Raw genomic sequence first — 19692 nt, 5'->3', positions numbered from 1 at the left:
TAGAATAATAAATCTACTTTTTGAGAATATAATAAACCTAGAATAATTTAATCTAAATTTAAATATACTTTTGGTCCATTTATTTTAAATTTTACAATTTTTTACTTCCATTAATGATTTAGTTTTTTTTTGTAGTGAATTTAACTATTCTTAAGTGTTTTTGGTTCTATCCCATTTTTATTATTTTACAATTTCATTGTTACCTAAGCATAGTTTCTATTTGACAACAATAATGCCCTGTTCCTATTTACTATTATATTTATACTTTTAAAATATTGATTGACTTGATTTGACCTGTTAAGACTTAGACTTTTTGAAACTACTGCTACTACTACACCCTCTGTTACAGCCTCACCCTCTCACTGCTACACTCTCTGTTAAAGCCTCACCCTCACCCTCTTACGTATTCCCATTCCTTTTTAAATATTTTTTCTCTCTCCCCTTATATATATTCTTCCTTTCTTATTTTTTTTCTCTCATAACTTCTAACTTCTTTGTTTTCTATCCTTTTTCCCTCTTAACTTCTTTGTTTTTTTCTCTCTTCATCATGGATGCTCTTATGGTATGTTACATTTTTATATCTCCAACTTTTCAAATAATTTACTTTATGTTAAACTGGTTCTCTACTTATTACTACTTATTACTGTTTTATTATTTTTCTAGATGGCTGCTTTTTTGATGGGAATTATCTTGGGGGCATGTCTCATTTTATGTCACATGCTAAAGACCTGTAGGAAGATCCTTCCACTTCCACCGGCCACCACTGCATTATTCAAGCAGCAGCCTCCGTTCTCGGTGGAGATACAGTTGCCGCCTCCACCACCTCCACCGGACACCACTTTACACTACGCCAAATTTAAGCTGTAGCAGCGCAGCTACTAAAGCGCTTTTAGCAAAAGCGCTCTCGTAGGGCTCGCTAAAAACAAAATTAATAAACAAGGGAAAATGATGCAAAAAAAGCGCTCTGGTAGGGGGGTTATGAGAGCGCTTTCAAAAAGCGCTCTGGTAGGGGGGGTATGAGAGCGCTTTTAAAAAGCGCTCTGGTAGGGGGGTTATGAAAGCGCTTTTAAAAGCGCTCTTATAGGGTGGGTGCTACGAAAGCGCTTTTGGGATAAAAGCGCTCTGGTAGGGGGTGTTATTAAAGCGCTTTTGAAAAGCGCTCTGGTAGCCCATTTAAAAAATTATATATTTTACAAACACACGCGTTTTGTTTCAGATCCAAAACACGCGAACCTTCTTCTTCCTTTCGTTGCTCCGCCGTCCTCACTCCCTCTCCAGCCTTCAACCGACTCCGCCGCCGCCTTCCTCACTCCATCGCCACCCTTCAACCGTCTCTTCTCTGTTCAGGTTAGGGTTTTGTGCCGGAAATTTTCCTTTTTTTCATTGTTTGCTTTCAAAAATACAAAATTTTATTTAGGGTTATAGTTAATATTATTGGGGCTTTTTTAATTTATCAGTGATTTAGGTTTTATCAGTGTGATTTAGAGTATTGAAGACAAAGTTTGTTAGGTTTTTATCAGTGATTTAGAGTATTGAAGACATGTATCAAGTAAGTAGAAGATGTTATTGATAATGAGACCTACAAGGGATATCTGTTTCATCAACTTTTACATGATTCAAGATTTTCTATATGTAGTTAGTAATAATCACGTTTTTCTATTGTAGGTTGAGCTTCAAACAGTGGATGGACTGGTAAAGGATAGAACACAATGTGCCCCTGCCGATTATGTTCCACAGAATATGAATCAAGTAATTGTACCCCAAAGTCTTCTGTGGCAGGATCCTTCGGGGTACAGTTACTTGATTCATATTCTGTGACACAATACAACTTGGATAGAAATGAGGCGATGCAGGTTAAGTCCAACAAAACCTTCAAATTTCTAGTCCAACAACCCCTTCTCATTATTGCAACATTTATTGATTGAGTAAACATACACCCCTAGCTTACACCAACACCGTAATTTTCTACATACAAGGTATACAATTCATTTTTTATTAATTTATTCTATCTTAATTTCTGTGCACAAGTATCTATCTGTGTTAAAATATACGGTGTAATATACTAGTGTAGGAAAATAAGTGTAGATATAGCATAGCTCAAAGATGAAGGAAAACGCTGAAGGGTAAGTAGTAGTAAATAGTTGTCATGTATTATTTGTCATAGAAATTAATATTCAACTTTTATTTGTGTCTAATTTTTCCTGTCAATTGGTTGTGAACTTTACATTAGTTGTTGTTGCAGAGAAACTTCTTATATTGCTAAGAGATAGTAGAAAGCTCACAAGGATACTGGGCTCTTTTGATCAATTTGGTAACAACTTCTCAAATTCTGTAATTGTTTGACATGTTGTTGGTTGAGTTTCTAATAGTGTTCCTATCAATAACATGTAGCTAATGTTGTTCTTGAGGGTGTCTGTGACAGGATTATTGTTAGTGATCTATATTGCTTTATCCCTCTGGGCTATATGACGTGGCTGTGTTAAATTTAAGGTAAACTTTATGTACAAAATTTGTTGAACTAATTTACAATAAATGATATTCCATTCCATGTATTCAAGTTAGATATATAAAGTCCTAAATATTAATAAATTAATTTGTATTTATTGATATATTTAATTTGATTATTCTTTTTACACGACATATATATATATATATATATATATATATATATATATATATATATATATATATATATATATATATATATATATATATATATATATATACTCGTTCTACTCTTTACCTTCTTATTTTAGAGCCTTTATATAATAATAATCTTATTTTGATTATATTATTTTTATTTTACAGATTGTGAAGATTTTCAGTCATTTGAAGATGTTCAGACTTTGCAGGACTAGGACCGATTTAGTTGATTTAGTTGTTTAGGGATGATTTTCTTATTGTTATAATGTCATGTGAATTGGTTTAGTTGTTTTCATGTTAGAAATATGTGAATCGGTGTATATATATTTTGGATTAATTACAATGGTATAATTATAACATGTTTAGTATATAATCGAAATCGCTTCTTTGTTGAAATAATGAGATTACTGAAATAATGGGATTACGATTGTAAATTATAGGTTTATGGGATAACAATGGTAAATTACAGGTTCATGAAAGAATGCTGCCATAAATGCAGGTTTAGAAATTATAAAAATAATAGGTTTATAAAAAAAAAGCATAAAAAATAAAATAAAAAACGCAACCTACGAAAGCGCTTTTGGAAAAGCGCTCTTATAGGGGGGGCTATCAGAGCGCTTTTTCCTAAAAAAGCGCTCTAATAGGGGGGATACCAGAGCGCTTTTTCTAGAAAAGCGCTCTTATAGGGGGGTCTACCAGAGCGCTTTTAGAAGCGCTTTTGTTACCTACGCCAGCGCTGGCTTTCACAGCGCTTTAAAGAGCTTTTAAAGCCCAAAATAAGCGCTTTCGTAGGCCTTCCGTGTTGTAGTGTTATCTTAATTATTCAAGCAGCAGACTCTGTTCTCAAAGCTGCCACAGTTGCCATCACCCACCTTGTTGGCTTATGAAGAGCTGTCACCACCACCCACACTGCTATCACCACCCACACTGCCATCACCATCCACGCCGGTTCCATGGCGCCGACAACTACCTCGTGTTGGCGGTCTATATCCTCCTGTTGGTTGGTACACCCAAAAGCAGTTGGAAAAAAATTTAGGGATTAACCTGCCAATGCATTAGATATATTTTTTTCTTATGTTTTTGTTTAATATTTTGTTGGTGTTCAATTTTGATGCATAGACTTGGAACTTTGAAATCAAATTGAACATCATTTTTTTGTATGTTGTGTTTATTTTGGATATGATGGTTTAATTGATGTTACTAATGTGTTTTGGAGCTACTGTATTTATCATTGATATTACTAACTATAGGGGTGTGAAAAAAAATGGTTTACATTAATTTTCTATGTTCTATTTGAAAAGTTCTATGTTCTATTTAAAAAGTTGAATAGTAAATTAAAACATGATTTTTATTATTAGAACATGAATGAAATTTATATCTCTAAAATAATGTTCGATTTTTACTTAAGAAAAACTGGAATCATAATAATTATTTTTCACAATTATTGATCACTTTGATAATTTTACACAAATTAAAAAATATAACTAATATTATATAAAAATATTGTGAATTGTTTTATAATACAATTTATTAATTTTTTTATTGATGGGTTTAAACAATATAAAAAAAATAAAAATAAATAGAGTACTAAAAAAAAATATAGATGTTTTATTGATAAGATTAAATAATATATAATTTATAATAAATACAATTTATGGGAATATAATATATTATTTTAGGCGAATGAATAGAGTAATTAGTATTATTTTGTAGTTGAGATTGATTTGTAATCTTGATCATTTACATGTAAGTAAATGAAATACTGTAAAAAAATATTATGGAATAACAATAAATATTATTCTAACATAATTACGTAAATGTTTCGTACAGAGTTACATGTTTATTTTTTAAAAAATATAAAAGAATGATTTTCAACAATTTTATTTAAAATCAATTTATGTTATAAAATTTTTAAAAAAGTTTGTGTAATCAATTTATTTGTAAATTAGTTTTTAATTAAAACCGGCTTAAACCGGTTCTAAACCGGATTTAAACCATTTTTTAGTCTCAAGCTGATTTTTATACCGCTGTGGTACATTATAAAGGTAAGTTAGGAATAACTATAATAATTTTAAAAAATGAAAGTAAAGTCTCTTGTATTAATTTTCAGTCTTCTCTTTTCTATACAGCTGTTATTATACATTATAAATTGAATGACTTCTATTGCCAATGCTCAAATCTATGACAACTTCACGTTTCACTCTCACCTTTCTCTTTCAATCTACTCATTTTTACTGTTAGTGCTCAGTCTATGACAACTACAAATATTTATGCGTGAGAAATAAAATATTGAAAGAGCTGGATGGAAATCATATAAAATATTATGACATGATATCATAAATAAGAAAATTGACTTGACTCGTCTAATAGAAATATAAACTAATTTATTTTTATTTCAAATCTAATAAATAATGAGAAATATTTTTTATTTTTAAATTAGATTATATTAAAATAATTATGGTAATTTTAATTTAGATATTTAAAAAAAACTTTCATATTGATAAACTATTTATGTAAAATAATTCTTAAATCTCAGTTTTGCTGATGACCTGCCGTTACTCACAAAGTTTTTTTAAAAAAGTGGAAATATATATTTCTAAACTTGAACAAACTTGTATTTAAAAATGTTGAAGTTTGGTCAAATGTGAGAGTATTCCTAACAATGACTTGCACATAAGCATACCAAGGATGAATACAAAGTTCCACATGGGTCAAATTGTGAAAGATGAGAAATCTTGTAGAATTCATCCATAACACTACATGAGTTATACATAAGATACAACGTTAGCAATGTATACCAATTCATCCACAACGTCTAAACGAGTTACATAAGATCTAATAACTTTAGCAATTTTTACTTTTTCCGTTCCATATCGTTGATGGTAGATTATAAAAAGTAAATATATAAATTGGAATCTTTTTTTTCGAAAAAAAAAATAATATTGTTTAATAAATAAATATAAGAAAATTGTCAGAGTCTTTTAAGGTTTCATAATCGAAGTTGGGAATAAAGACTAAATGCTAGTAACAAGTTTTTCATCTTTTTGAAAGGATACTTGTGGTTGCTGCATGTTTAATTTGGTTGGGAGAAAAGAAAGAATGTGACATAGTATGAAAACCGACAAGTTACAAATCCTATCTATAGTTGCAATTGAACGTCGGAGAGAAGACTTCATCTGCATCTTTTTTGACGTGAATGCAAAAGACAAAAGAATGGAGATTAACTTGAGTTCAACGTGTCAATAAATATAAGATTTTTTTGTGTGGTAACTTGATTTAACTTGATAAAAAAAATAAGAGTCACTTTCTTAAAAAAGAGAGATTTCAAATAAATTTGATTTTATTCTATATTTTTAAATAATAACTTCTTGACTCATATATTAATGTTGTTAAAACAAATTTTACCATCAATATATCACAACTAATTAAAAAAATCATCTTAAAATTTTTTTTTGTGTAAGCAAGATATATTAATAGGAGAACTAAGGGTTCTCAAAACCTGATAAAGAAGAATCTTAAAAATAATTATAAATAAAATATATATTGTAATAACTTAATATTAATTGAGTGCTGAGTAAAATTTATTTATAATTAGTATTTATGAACTGAATCTTAAAAAGTAAAAATAAATTTTAACTTGATGGTTTAAGGAAAGAAGATACACAAAATTCGAATATGAATCGGTTTTCCAATTTATTTTAATGAATCTACAAATTTTTATTTGGATATGGACAATAATATATTAAATTTGATCATTCATTGCTATAAATTTGGAATGTAAATTTTATCTTCCACATTTTTAGTGAACATACAATTTTATTTAGATAGAAACGTTCAAGGTATAAATTTTATTTAAATACTTTCTCTCTCACAATTAGCATATTTAGAATAAAATAATATTTCAAAATAAATAATTTATTTTAATTTTAAATATACTTTTTTTAATTCTACCATCTAAATAATAAAAGTTTCATCATTCCCAATACATAGCAAATGTACAATACTAAAAATATTACTTTTTTTCTTATTTTTATTCACTTTTCTTTATCTGTATGAAATGGTGGACTGCGTTTAAGGGTGAAAATAGGTTAGGTTAGGCTTTAGAAGGCCTGAGTCTGACCTACGATAAACGTAAAAGGTCTGACTCTGGCCTATGGCCTATTATAGGCTCTCTTTTTTGGTTTGACATGATCTTTTTAAAAGTATGGTCTGACCTGAAAGCCTATTTAAAAATCTGTTTTTCAATAAGGTTTTCAATTAATTCATATTACTTAAGAAGCCTTATAGACTGACCTATATATGCATATATAGGCCGATCTATTTAGCATTTGTTCTTTTATATATATATATATATATATATATATATATATATATATATATATATATATATATATATATATATATATATATATATATATATATATATATATATATATATGTCAGCTTATTTAACATTTTTCTAATATATATGCATATATAGGCCAACCTAATTAATCTATTTTTAATATATATGAAGCTATACGCCGGACTATAAGGCTTCATATCATAGACTTTTTTAATAGCCCAAACATGACTTATTTAATTAAATAGATTTAAAAAAAGCCTAAGCCTGAGCTTTTTATTAAATAGGTTTGACATGATCTGACCTTAAAATATGTTAGGTTATATGCCCTTGTAATAAGTCGATTTAAGTATGTCAATATGGACTACTCGGCCCTAAACGGGCCGGCTCTGGCGGACCCTGGGCTTTTCAGAGCTGGACCAAAAAGGTCCTATGTAATATGGGCTCAAAATTTACTACCCGAGTCCGACTCTATATGGGCTTCGGGCTACCCGATCCTAAATAAATTTTCTTATTTAAAAAAATTAAAATAAAAATTCCATAATATTTATTAGAAATAAAATTTAAAATTATGTTATGTTAAACATAATACTTTTTAAGTACTATATTATCTCTTATAAATATTATAATGTGTTTCTAAATACAATATATGTCTAAATTGTATAAAATAATACTTGAATATTTATTATAAAAGAAAAACTAATATAATACGATGAAAAAATGTTGATTATATTAATGTATAATATTTAAAAGAGAAAGATTGAATAAAATATAGATAAAATTTAGTGAAGTGAGTAAAATTAATATGCTATTTTGGAGTAAGCTAATATAAATATTAATATATTTTTTTTTTAAATTTATAATTATGCGGGCTTAATGGGCTACCCACGGTCCATATGGCCTAGCCCTAATGGATAGCAGGCTTTTTAAGGCTAGGTTAAAAAGGCTCTGAAAAATATAGGCTCTAATTTTAAGGATCAGCCCTATAATTTTTCGGGCCGGGCAGAACGGTCCATATGAACTAACCTATTTTGATAGCTCTAGATCTAACCTATTATCACCTCTAACTGCTTTACTAATTGTGAGATGAGACGGATGGAGAATAAATTTAAAATGTAATAATATATTTTATTTACTATTTTTAATAAAATACGAAAATCAATGTAATCATTCATTCCTAAAAATTTGGAATATATATGACATAGTAACAAGTGTCCTTAAGAATTGGTTAAGATTTATGAATATAAAAAATATTTTTTTAAATAAATAAATTTTAATAATTAATAATGTATTGAAATATTTAATATATAAAACATATATTTTTAAACTCTACTCTTAACAAGTGTCTGAGACACTCGTTAACATTTCTCTTGAAATAAAATTTTAGGTGATAAAATATACATTCTAAATGTATCATACAATATAATAAAGCAAAATGAGTATTTTGGCAAGTTTGTCATTTGTCAAAATATTAGAGTCTTTACTATTTTTAAAAATACTATTAATAGAAATATTACTATATTTATCTTTATATTTATTTTTATATTTAATTAATTATTTCATTAATATGTTTACACGAATAATTAAATTTTTAGCACGGCTAATCAATGTATATTCGATTTTCAAGATATTTGATTCTTTTTTTGAAAAAAACAGACCTCAATACAACTTTTATTTGGTCTTCCAACGTTCTTATAATTTTAAAAAGGTTATTTTATTTATATCAAAAACCTAAAACTTATTTTATTTCAAAAACCTACCTCCTCTCTGTCTCTCATTTTTCATTTTCTTTTATTTTTCTTTCTCTACTCCTACTACCAGTTATCTCCCTTTCTCTTTCTCTGACCATGAAGAAAGAAGAAGAATAAAATTAAGCTAACGTAAGTGCGTCGTTCCCAACGCTGTTATACCTTCTAGAGGTCCCCTCTCTCCGCCGGATACAATCTCTTTAGCGGCGTTGATACTAACGTTCTGGTTCGGGGGAAAACTTTGATCCCCATAGATCTGTTCTCATCTGATTCCAAACTAACCTCTCTCCTCATAAAATGCCTCCTAAATTCTCCAAATTGAAGGAAGCTCCAGTTGAACGACCCATCCTTGGTCGATTATCTTCCCACCTTAAGATTGGAATCGTATGCTAATAGCGATCATCTTCTCCAATTTATCGCTAATTTCGTATTCAATTTCTCTTTCTTTTGTTTGATTGTTGCGATGGTGTGTAGATCTGTGGGAGCACGAAATGGGAGGCTCAAGTTGAACAAGATCTCGATAAGATTCTCGAGAAAGCTAAGGTCGTTAATGAAAGACGTTTCATTGGTTTGTTTTATTTTATTTTGCTTTTAGATTCTTGATTTGTTCAATTGTTATAATCCTTTGTGTAGTGTTGTTGTCTTAATGTTTTGATTTGTAATTTGGATTAGGATTTGGGATGATTTAGACACTACACATGTGGATGTCATTTATACTTATCAAGAGTGTCTTTCTGTAAGTCCAATAATTTTGTTTGTGGATGATTGTTTCACTTTTTAATACTTGGAGTTTTCTTTGTTAGATTTCTGACGAAGTTGTTGCCAGTATTTGCCCCCTATCATTGAAAGGTGATGTATGCATCTCCATACTTATTTTTGTTTATGCTTGCGACCAGAGCTTCCATACTACTGAATATAAAATCAGTTTATTGGTATGCACTAACCAGAGCTATTTTGCTTATACAGGGTTTCATACATTTTTGCATAAAAATTACATTTTGCCAACATGCATGCAAGCCATATTTTGTCAAATGCAGCACTATTGTGCATGATTGTGAATTTGAAGTGCGATATTGAGTTATGTTGAAACATAGTAGTCTGGTGGGTGCAGGTATGGACAGAAGTTTGTTGCACAAAATCAACCATAATATGGATACCGAGAGTTCCTGTGATGGCAGTGATGAAAACACTACAGGGGTGAGAAATTTCTTGTTGTTATAGTTTTTTCTCAATTTTGTACACTGATAGTAATAGTCTCTTACTTAAAATGACTTTAAAACACTAAAGCATGAAATTGTTTGCCAATAATAGTTATTTTGGATGACAAGTATACTTTTGAACTCAACAGTTCTTTGAGTATGATCTTGATTAATAGATATTATCTAATTACTAATGCATGTTAAGATGAAATTAACATGTAACATGCTTTTAAATTTCTAATTAATTTGGATTTAATCTTTGCTTTTTGATCATTTATGTGAATATATCTACCAAATTCGGTGCTAAACTACTTATGGTTGAATTGCTTACAAATATTTTCTAACCAACGAATGTGAATTTTCTTTTTCCATCAAAGTCAAATTTAAACTATTTGCTAGAGAAAGTGTGGCTTGGCGAAAATGAGAAAGAGAAGAAGAAATGGTATAGTTGAGATACTCTTCAATGGAATCAATCTTCCATTGACTCATTGGATAATCATTGTTCACTAATAGTTTTGCAAAAGCTTGGTTGATAAATGGCAAGAGACTAAAACACCTCTAAAACCATGACAATGACAAAGAGTAAAAAGCACGAAGTGATGAAGATGATAAGTCTAGATTTGGTTGAGGATGACACTTGTGCTGATTCTTCTTGTTCAAGAGTTTTTCAAATTTGTCTACTACTATTTATAATTTTAGGTTTGAACAAAAATATGTTATAAAATTTTTTGTATGATTTTGTTTGTTTAAGTATGTAGGAGTATGTATGTATGAGTTTGTTTTTATTTTTTTACATCTATTTTTATATTTATTTATTTATTGTATTTTTAAGTATGTATGTATGTATGAGTTTGTTTAACTTTTTTATACTTCTATTTTTATATTTATTTATTTATTGTATTATTATATTTTTTGCTTTTATTGTTTGTCTCTATTTTGTTTTTTTTTTTTGTGTAGGTATAAGTATATCATAGATGGATGAATTGCAATTCTTCATTTATGTCTCCGAACTTTTTATTTTATCAATTAATTATATTATTTATTCTTTTATTATTTGTTTCTATTTTTTACTTAAATTTTCTTTTATGTATTAATATGTGGGATTTCATATGGTATAAAAATAGTATTTCATTTATGTTAGTGTAATTGATGAATAGTAGAATGATAAGTCAAGTTAATTATACTAAATTTTTTAAATACAATCATTGTATATTATTAATGTAAAATTTATTTATCAACAAACTTCTATTAAATGCATGAATTCTATATATTAAATGCATGAATTCTAATAATAGTGAGGATGATGATGCACTAACAAAATTTAAAATTAAAAAAAAAAAACTTCTATTATAAATTCAATAAAAAAAATCTATAAATGATATTGAAATTATTTGATTAGATAATTTTGAAATGAGTCCACTTTGCTATTATAATAATAATAATAATAATAATAATAATAATAATAATAATAATAATAATAATAATAATAATAATAATAATAATAATAATAAAAAAGTAAAATGAAAACTTTCGTAAGTCTGCCACTTATCAGCCTCTCATGCTGCTGTTTTTTTATTTTATGCTATAAAAGAAAATTTTTAATTAATATAATTCTATTCAATTTATTTAATTATATCTATTTGTTTTAAATCAATTCAAAAAAATTCAATAATCATTCAAGTGTCTATTTGACTTTTTTATATTTAATCATTTTTTAAAAATATTTACTATTATTTTCATATTGTTTAAGTCTTTATTTAATTGACCAATTTTCTAATATTGGAGTAAAACAAGTCCATAAAAATGTTTTTCAAAATGATTATATTTAGTATACGACTCATTAATGTTGAATGTGTTTTTAAAAAAAAGTTCATTTTCTTTAAAAATAACACAACCTAATGAAACTTTTCAAAATAAACTCTTCATTTTCTTTGACAGCCACACATTCGTACTCTATAACTTACGAGACAAAAACTCCCTTCCTCTCTCTCATCTTTATTCTCACATGAATTTTCTCTATGCTTTTCAACCTCCTTATTCTCATTATTCAAAACCCCATTCTCATGAACGATTTTGATGGTGATTTGCATATTACAAAGGGAGGACGAAAATCAAAATAGAACATAAATGAAAAAAAGAAACAACAACGATGGTGCACTACATCTTCTTCGGTGGTGATCTTTCTCCAGCTAAATCCTTTGAATCATCTTGTTATGTTTGCGATTTGAAATCCTCTCCTCTTCTTTTACTACTTGCGATTTGCTTCTACTCTATGCCTTTTTCTATTGTTATGTAAATGTTTGTGATTTGCTTATATGATTAAATTATTAATAAACTAAATGATTTTATATGTGTTTTGTGGTATTTTTATTTATCGAGTTAGTTGTTTTTAAAACTTACACAAATTATTAATAAATTTGAAATGTTGAAATTATTTTATAATTTACAAAAAAAATTAGTTAAATTAAATTTTTTTTATGTATACTATTAATAACAATGACATTTTATCTATACAATAATAATTTTACTATAAGTAAAAAATTTAAATTATAAGTGTTTTTTTTTTTTAAATTTACTTCGAAAATATTTAACAAATATTTAACCCGTGCCTCGCACGGGTCTAAGTACTAGTATAGTAATAAAGTATCAAAATTAATATATTGATCGTTCCTATCCACATAAACGTGGTAGAATCATAAAATATCTGGAGGGTGTAAAATATACATTCTAAATTTATATGGAAATAAATTATCAAAGTTAATATATTGGTCTTATCTACATAAAAGTTGTAGAATCATAAAAAATCTGGAGGATAAACTATACATTCTAAATTTATAGTAATAAATAATGATGAAAGGTAATACATTGTTTATATCCAAATAAAAATTGTAGAATAATTAAAAAAATCTAGAAGGTAAAATATACCTATCAAATTTATAGTAATAAATCTAGAAGGAAAAATAAATGATTAAAGTTAATCTAAATAAAAGTTGTAGGATGATTAAAGAATCTCCAATGTCAAATATACATTCTAAATTTATATAGTAATAAATGATGAAAGATAAGGGTCACCCCAGCGAAATTCCAAAATTACCCCTGCTTCGGAGATGCATCTCCGAAGTTATTTTTTTTAAAGATTTTTCATACATTTCGAAAATGCATCTCTGAAAACACCAAAAAAGTGGTGTTTTCGGAGATGCATTTCCGAAGTCAAAAAAAATTCAAAACCGTGAATATTTCGGAAGTTCATTTTCGAAAATATTCCTGCATATACAATTTTCCCTCCTTCACTATTTCATCATTTTTTCTCCAAAACTTCTCCAAACCCTCTCCAAAACTCAATCAATCTCCATCCATTTTTCGTCTCAAAATCAAGTTTCAAACCGTTGATCACGTTAAAGGGAGCATAGAAAGCTACAATTTGAGGTAAACATCTCTCATTTCATCCTCTATTTCACTACATTGATTCAACAAATTTATGCTGAAACCTGCGATGGTTCGGAAGTTCATTTAATTTCCGAAATATATTACCTAACAAATTTCGAAAATGAACTTCCGAAATATGCCCTGGCAGTTTAAAAAAACAGTTTTGGCCAATTTTGCTAATTTTTCCATATGTTAGGTATGGTGCATCCGGACAACATTGTGCAAGACGATGACGTAGTAGTTCCGGAAGTTGTCAACATTAATAACGATCCGGTTATCGACGTTAAATCTATGATCAATGCGGTTGATGTTCGGCAACAATTAACAAATGATCGGAGCTTCGGTAGTCGCGAACAATTGATTGATTGGGTTCGGAACGAAGCTAGTAAACTTGGATTTGGAATTGTTATTTTAAGGTCCGACAATGGAAATAGTAGGCGGAAAGCTTTCGTTGTTTTGAATTGCGAACGGGGTGGGAGTTATGCACAATCAAACCGGGTGCTAAAACACGAAGACACGGGATCGAGAAAGTGCGGGTGTCCGTTTTAGTTGCGCGCGACTCGGAGGGTTGATGATTTGTGGCGTTTAATCGTAATTTGTGGAATTCATAATCATGCCTTGGATGCCAAGTTACACGGACATCCAATGGCGTGTCGTTTGTCCCGCGAAGAGAAGAATGTGATTTCGGATTTAACGATAGTCAAAGTGGCGCCTCATAACATACTTCCCGATTTGAAGCGTAAAAAACCGGATATGGTTTCAAATATCAAGCAAGTTTACAATAAACGGCACAATCTCAAAGTTTTGAAAATGGGCCCTCGCTCGGAAATGCAACAACTTTTGAAACTATTAGGCGATAACAAATATGTGTCAAGCTTCCGAACGTCCGAGGACAAAGTTACGGTGCGTGATATTTTTTGGACTCATCCCGAAAGTATCAAATTATTCAACACATTTCCAACCGTTCTTGTCATGGATTCGACATACAAGACAAACAAATATAGGCTTCCTCTTCTAGAGATAGTTGGTGTGACCTCGACGGACAAGACTTATTCGGTCGGGTTTGCTTTTTTGGAGTGTGAAAAAGAAGAAAACTTTACATGGGCTTTGGGAATATGCAAGTCTTTGTTAGTTGATCAAAAGGTTATGCCAGACGTCATTGTCCGACCGGGACAATGCTTTGATGAATGCGATTGATACCGTCTTCTCGACATCGACCGCGTTACTTTGTCGATATCACATAACTTGCAACGTGAGAAGTAAGTTGAAACCCGCGGTTGGGACAAAAGATAGGACGGATGAAAACGGTAAAGTTATCAAAGCCGATGTTGTGGTTGATAGGATAATGGCGGCATGGAGGGAAATTTTAGATGCATACTCCGAAGAGGTGTATACCGAGAAATTGGTACACTTTAGGTCTTTGTGTGGTTCCATTAAGACTTTTTGTCATTACGTCGAATCCACCATTCTTGACAAAGTCAGAGAAAAAGTCGAGTGCGCTTGGACAAATCGAGTTAGACATCTTGGTTGCACCACGACTAACCGAGTTGAATCCGCACATGCGGTCTTCAAGAGGTGGTTGGGTGATAGCAAGGGAGATTTGTGTCGGGGATGGGACACCGTGAACCAAATGCTTGAAAATTAACACAATGAAATTCAAACATCGTTCGGTCGGAGCAAGACGGTTATGGAACACCGGTATAAGGGCCAAATTTTATTCTCCCAATTGATTTACAACATATCCCGATCGGGTTTGAATTTTTTGTTTCATGAAGCGAAGCGGTCGGAGACCACGGGGCCGAATAGTTCTTTATGTGGGTGTACCATTAGAAAGAAATACGACCTTCCATGTGCTTGTATACTTTCAAAAAAGAAGAAGTTGAATTCACCAATACGCATGGATGAGGTAGCCGACCATTGGAAGAAGCTTCATTTTGATGATTTTGACCCGCCGAAAGAAAATGACTCCAAAATCACCATCTCCGACGAGTTGGAAGTGATAATGGAGAAGTTTGCTAAAGCGGATGACACAATGAAAATGCACATAAAAGAACAATTGCGAAAAATTGCATTTCCGGAGACCACCGATTTGAAACCGCCATCTCAACTGGTTAAAACGAAAGGTGCACCGAAAAAGTCCAAAATTACACAAGAAGACACATCAACAAAACAATCTCCTTCCTACTTTGAACATGTTGATGCATCATTCCCGGATTCACCGACACCGAAGTCCAAGTGTAGTGGTAACAAAGGAGCCCGTATTTCGAAGCCACCTTGCACATCGCCGATCAAAAAATCACCCATTGTCTACATTGATGAGATGCCACTTTTTATGCACAAATATATCGATAACATCGTTGATGTTGGAGGCGACGGCAATTGTGGATATCGGGTCGTTGCGGGTTTGCTCGGTAAAGGGGAAAAGAATCACACTTTAGTCCGACGGGAACTTATTGCGGATTTGACTTCGTATCGGGACATCTACGGCCGACTATATGAAAATCAAGAAAAGTTTGCGAAAATTCATGATTCACTTGTTCCATCACTTACCGGTATCGCTCCGGTTTCGAAGTGCATCATCTTTGAGCTTTCCTGTCCATTCTTATGGCTTCTCTGGTAACGCCTCCACTGCGTTTGAGTCATAGGATTCTTTCCTTTGTAGTTTGGAGATATGTAATCTTTCCTCTTAGATCCACTATCAGTCCAGGAGCCTTCAGCATTTGCTCCAGCACCTTGGATCTGCCATTCTGGACGTTTTCCTCCTCTGAAGCTAATGGGTTTCACCCACTTATCCTCAAGGACATCCGTCTTAGGACGAAAAGTCTTTGGCTTTTCAAACATCTTCCTGTATTCTCCAGCCCTTCGACCACTGTTTTCTCCTGTATACATGAACTGACGATTCTTGCCTCGACGAGGGTCGAACCTCACTTTGTTTGCAGCATCAACGTTGAAAACAGCATCACACCTTGGACATAATCCAACTTGAGAGTTGTTGTTGTGACACCTCTCAAGGAATTTCAGAAGGCTCTCTCTTGGTTCAGGATACACCATGTTCAAGACTTTACCATCAGTAGCATCGTCTTTCTTTCCACCGAAACCATCAGTAGTCTCGACCATCATCACATCAGCAAGCCAGTATAGTGAGCCTCTTCGACTTGCAAGGAATCAGTATCAACTTGCATTGATGACTTTGGTTTTTCTCCAAACTGTAGCATTCCTTCTTTCAAAGCCTTCTGCACCAAATCCCTGAAAAGGACACATTGAGAAGTCTTATGACCCAAGAAATTATGAAATTTACAAAATCCTCGTTTTTTCTTTTGTTCAAGAGGAGGGTTTTTAAGTCTTGGGGGAACTATAATTTGCCCGTCATTTACCAACAAATCAAATATCTCATCACATTTTGTTATATCAAATGAATACATTTTACTAGAAAATTTTTCATTTTTACTTTCGATCGGATTTTTATCTTTTGAGGGCTTGAGTAATTTACAGATATATGGTGGTCCTGGCTTTAATTCAGCCACATTAACTTCTCCCTCTTCGTATACACTATCACTATCAGAGTCGAACTCATTTGTAGTAACATAAGCTATCTTTTCTTTCTTATGATATTTACTAACTTTGGCTTTTTCAGCCTTTAGCCTTTCGACTTGACGTACCCTGTCTGCCAGTTGTGCCATATCCCTTAAATGTTGGGTATCTAATTTCTTCCTTATGGAATAATCTAAACCACCTGCAGCCATTTCGACTAAATCATGTTCAGGGATTTGTGTGAAACATCTAGCTTTCAATAACCTGAAACGGTTTAGATAGTCATCGACCGTTTCTGTACCCTTTCGCCTAACTCCAGCTAATTCTTTCAAACTAATCTTCGACTGTCCCATATAAAATTGCTCATGGAATAATCGTTCTAACTGGTTCCATGAAAACAAAGATTGTGGAGCTAAGGTCGTGAACCAAGTAAACGCATTTTTTGTTAAAGAACTTGGGAAATATTTCATCTTTAAATTTTCATTGTTTGCTAATTCTCCAGCCTCTGTCTGGAACCTAGCAATATGTTCGACTGACGATTCGCCAGTCTCACCAGCAAATTTGGTAAATTTTGGGATTTTCCAACCCCTAGGCAATTCTGTTTGCCTTACGTACTCTGACAATGGGGAAACAAAATTTGGTCTATGCAAGCCTAGATTTATTCCATTCTGAACTAAGATTTGTTCGACTATATTCGAGATATTATTGTGTCCAACATTGACATCTTGCTGGATATTTCTAAGAACCTGGTCAGCATCTTGATGCCTTTGTACTACTCTAGGGATTTCTTGTTCAATTTGGTCCCCATTTCTAGGAGTTTCAACTACTCTAACATTCGACCCTTGTGGAGTCGAATGGTTTGGTTGTGGGGGCGCTCCAAAGAAATCTGCTATTCTGGCCATTTGTCTAGCCAATATTTCATAACTTTGGTTCGTATTGTTTATCATGTGAGTAAAAACAGTTCCCATTTGTTGAGTAAGGGCATTCACCATCTCATGATTACTTTCGTCTATTTGTTGTCGAATTGACAACATTGACGTAGTACTTAAAGATGGCAAAATCTGGTTATTGTAACCTATGCCCGTAGGTCGACCCCCTGGATTTGATGTGCTTGTTGCCATCATGCTGTCGGAATACAATGAAGGATTAGTGTGTAAACCTTGCACCATAGACGTAGGCATTCCAAACTGAGGGTTAAAACCTGGTGGAGGTATCATTCCATGAAACGGCGGTCGTAATGGGTTAAACAGTGACCGTACATTCATTGGTGATGATACCAATGTTGCTGCCGTCGATCCACCAATATTTGTTGTTCTAACTGGGGATGAATTTGCGGCATTTTGTGATGTTGTTCCGGTTAGAACAACTCCTTGATTTCCAGAAAGGTCAGAATCATTTGTATTAACTTCAGACATGTTAGTTAATTTTCGACCACTTCTTAGAATCATACATAACTATTGCACTAACAAATATAAAACAAACAGCAATTGACGAGTCCCACCAGGTGTGCCAATTTGTTTACCCAGAAATATGGTAAACAAGCGCTAGTTTCCTTTTTAAAGGTTACTTTTGCGGAATCAACTAGAATATTCCAGGACTGATTGCTTTAATTTGTTTATTACGTGTATCTGGTCTGTATTAAATGCAGTAATAACTTTAAAGTAAAAGTAAATACTGAAATTAAAGGCTTTAGAATAACTGAAAGCAATAGAAAATAGTAAATGTGCACTGAAAATGAAGCATAACGTAAAATGATTGCATTAATTAAACTGGTACGCATACGTACATCCCAAAGTTACACTCGTCACTCATTTTGCACAGAGATTTGAGTTTACTTGTGTTTTGTAGAAAATGCGGAACCCCAAACTGTTCCTATAGAACTTGCTTAAATAGTAAAAATATAATAACTACTACTAACGGTCGACTGATTATCAGCCAACACGTGTCTTCGACATGCAATATCTTCAACTGTGAGGCTTCCACGCGTCCTGTGAAAACTGCTAAAAACTGCTCGAAAACTGCTTCTTTTGACTTCTGATGCCCTCCGACTTCAGAGCTATACTTAAACAAAAACGCCTAAGTTTTCTGTTTATTCTAGTCGAACATGCATGGTACATTAACTAATTCTAGTCGAACCTTGGCAACGATGATCTATTGGTAGTCGAACGGTAGTCTTGACTAAACAAAATCATTTAATCAGATTGCTTTGCCTTAGATTCTTTAATAATCTCATCTGTTTCAGAGACCACTTACCATTATTAGCAAGTCGAAATCCTAGGGTAACAAATTGCCCCCCAAGCGACTTCTTTCGACTGATTTCAAAAAGAGAAAGATGGCGTTTCATTTTCCTTTTAGGTTTCGACTTTTGATTTCTTCCATAACCTCTGGTGCAAATCTTCTAAGAAGCTGCTTGATAGGTTTCTTTCCTGGGTTTAACGGTAATTGATGTTCTACTACACTTCGACTTAAACCAGGCATTTCATTGTAATCCCATGCAAAACAATCTTTATATTCTTTCAAAAGTCGGATCAACTTGGTCTTTAGATCACTTGTAAGTTTTGTGCTTACATAAGTAGGTCTTTTAGTGACTCCATCACCCAAGTCAATTTCTTCAAGAGGATCTTGAGCCTGCATTCTTTTTTCTGATCCCAAAGGATCCATTTCGAAGACTAAAGGTTCTTCATCGTATATCCCATCAAATCTTCCGACCTGGTGATCGACTTCTTGATTATTTTCACTTTTTATCATCATGGCCTCTGTCATACCCCAAAATTTGCCTCATATATTTACAAACGTCATTCTA

This window comes from Vicia villosa, linkage group LG1 (genome assembly GCF_029867415.1).
Source record: "Vicia villosa cultivar HV-30 ecotype Madison, WI linkage group LG1, Vvil1.0, whole genome shotgun sequence".
NCBI lineage: Eukaryota > Viridiplantae > Streptophyta > Magnoliopsida > Fabales > Fabaceae > Vicia > Vicia villosa.
The sequence above is the reverse complement of the archived record's forward strand: the minus strand, read 5'-3'. Positions refer to the sequence as shown.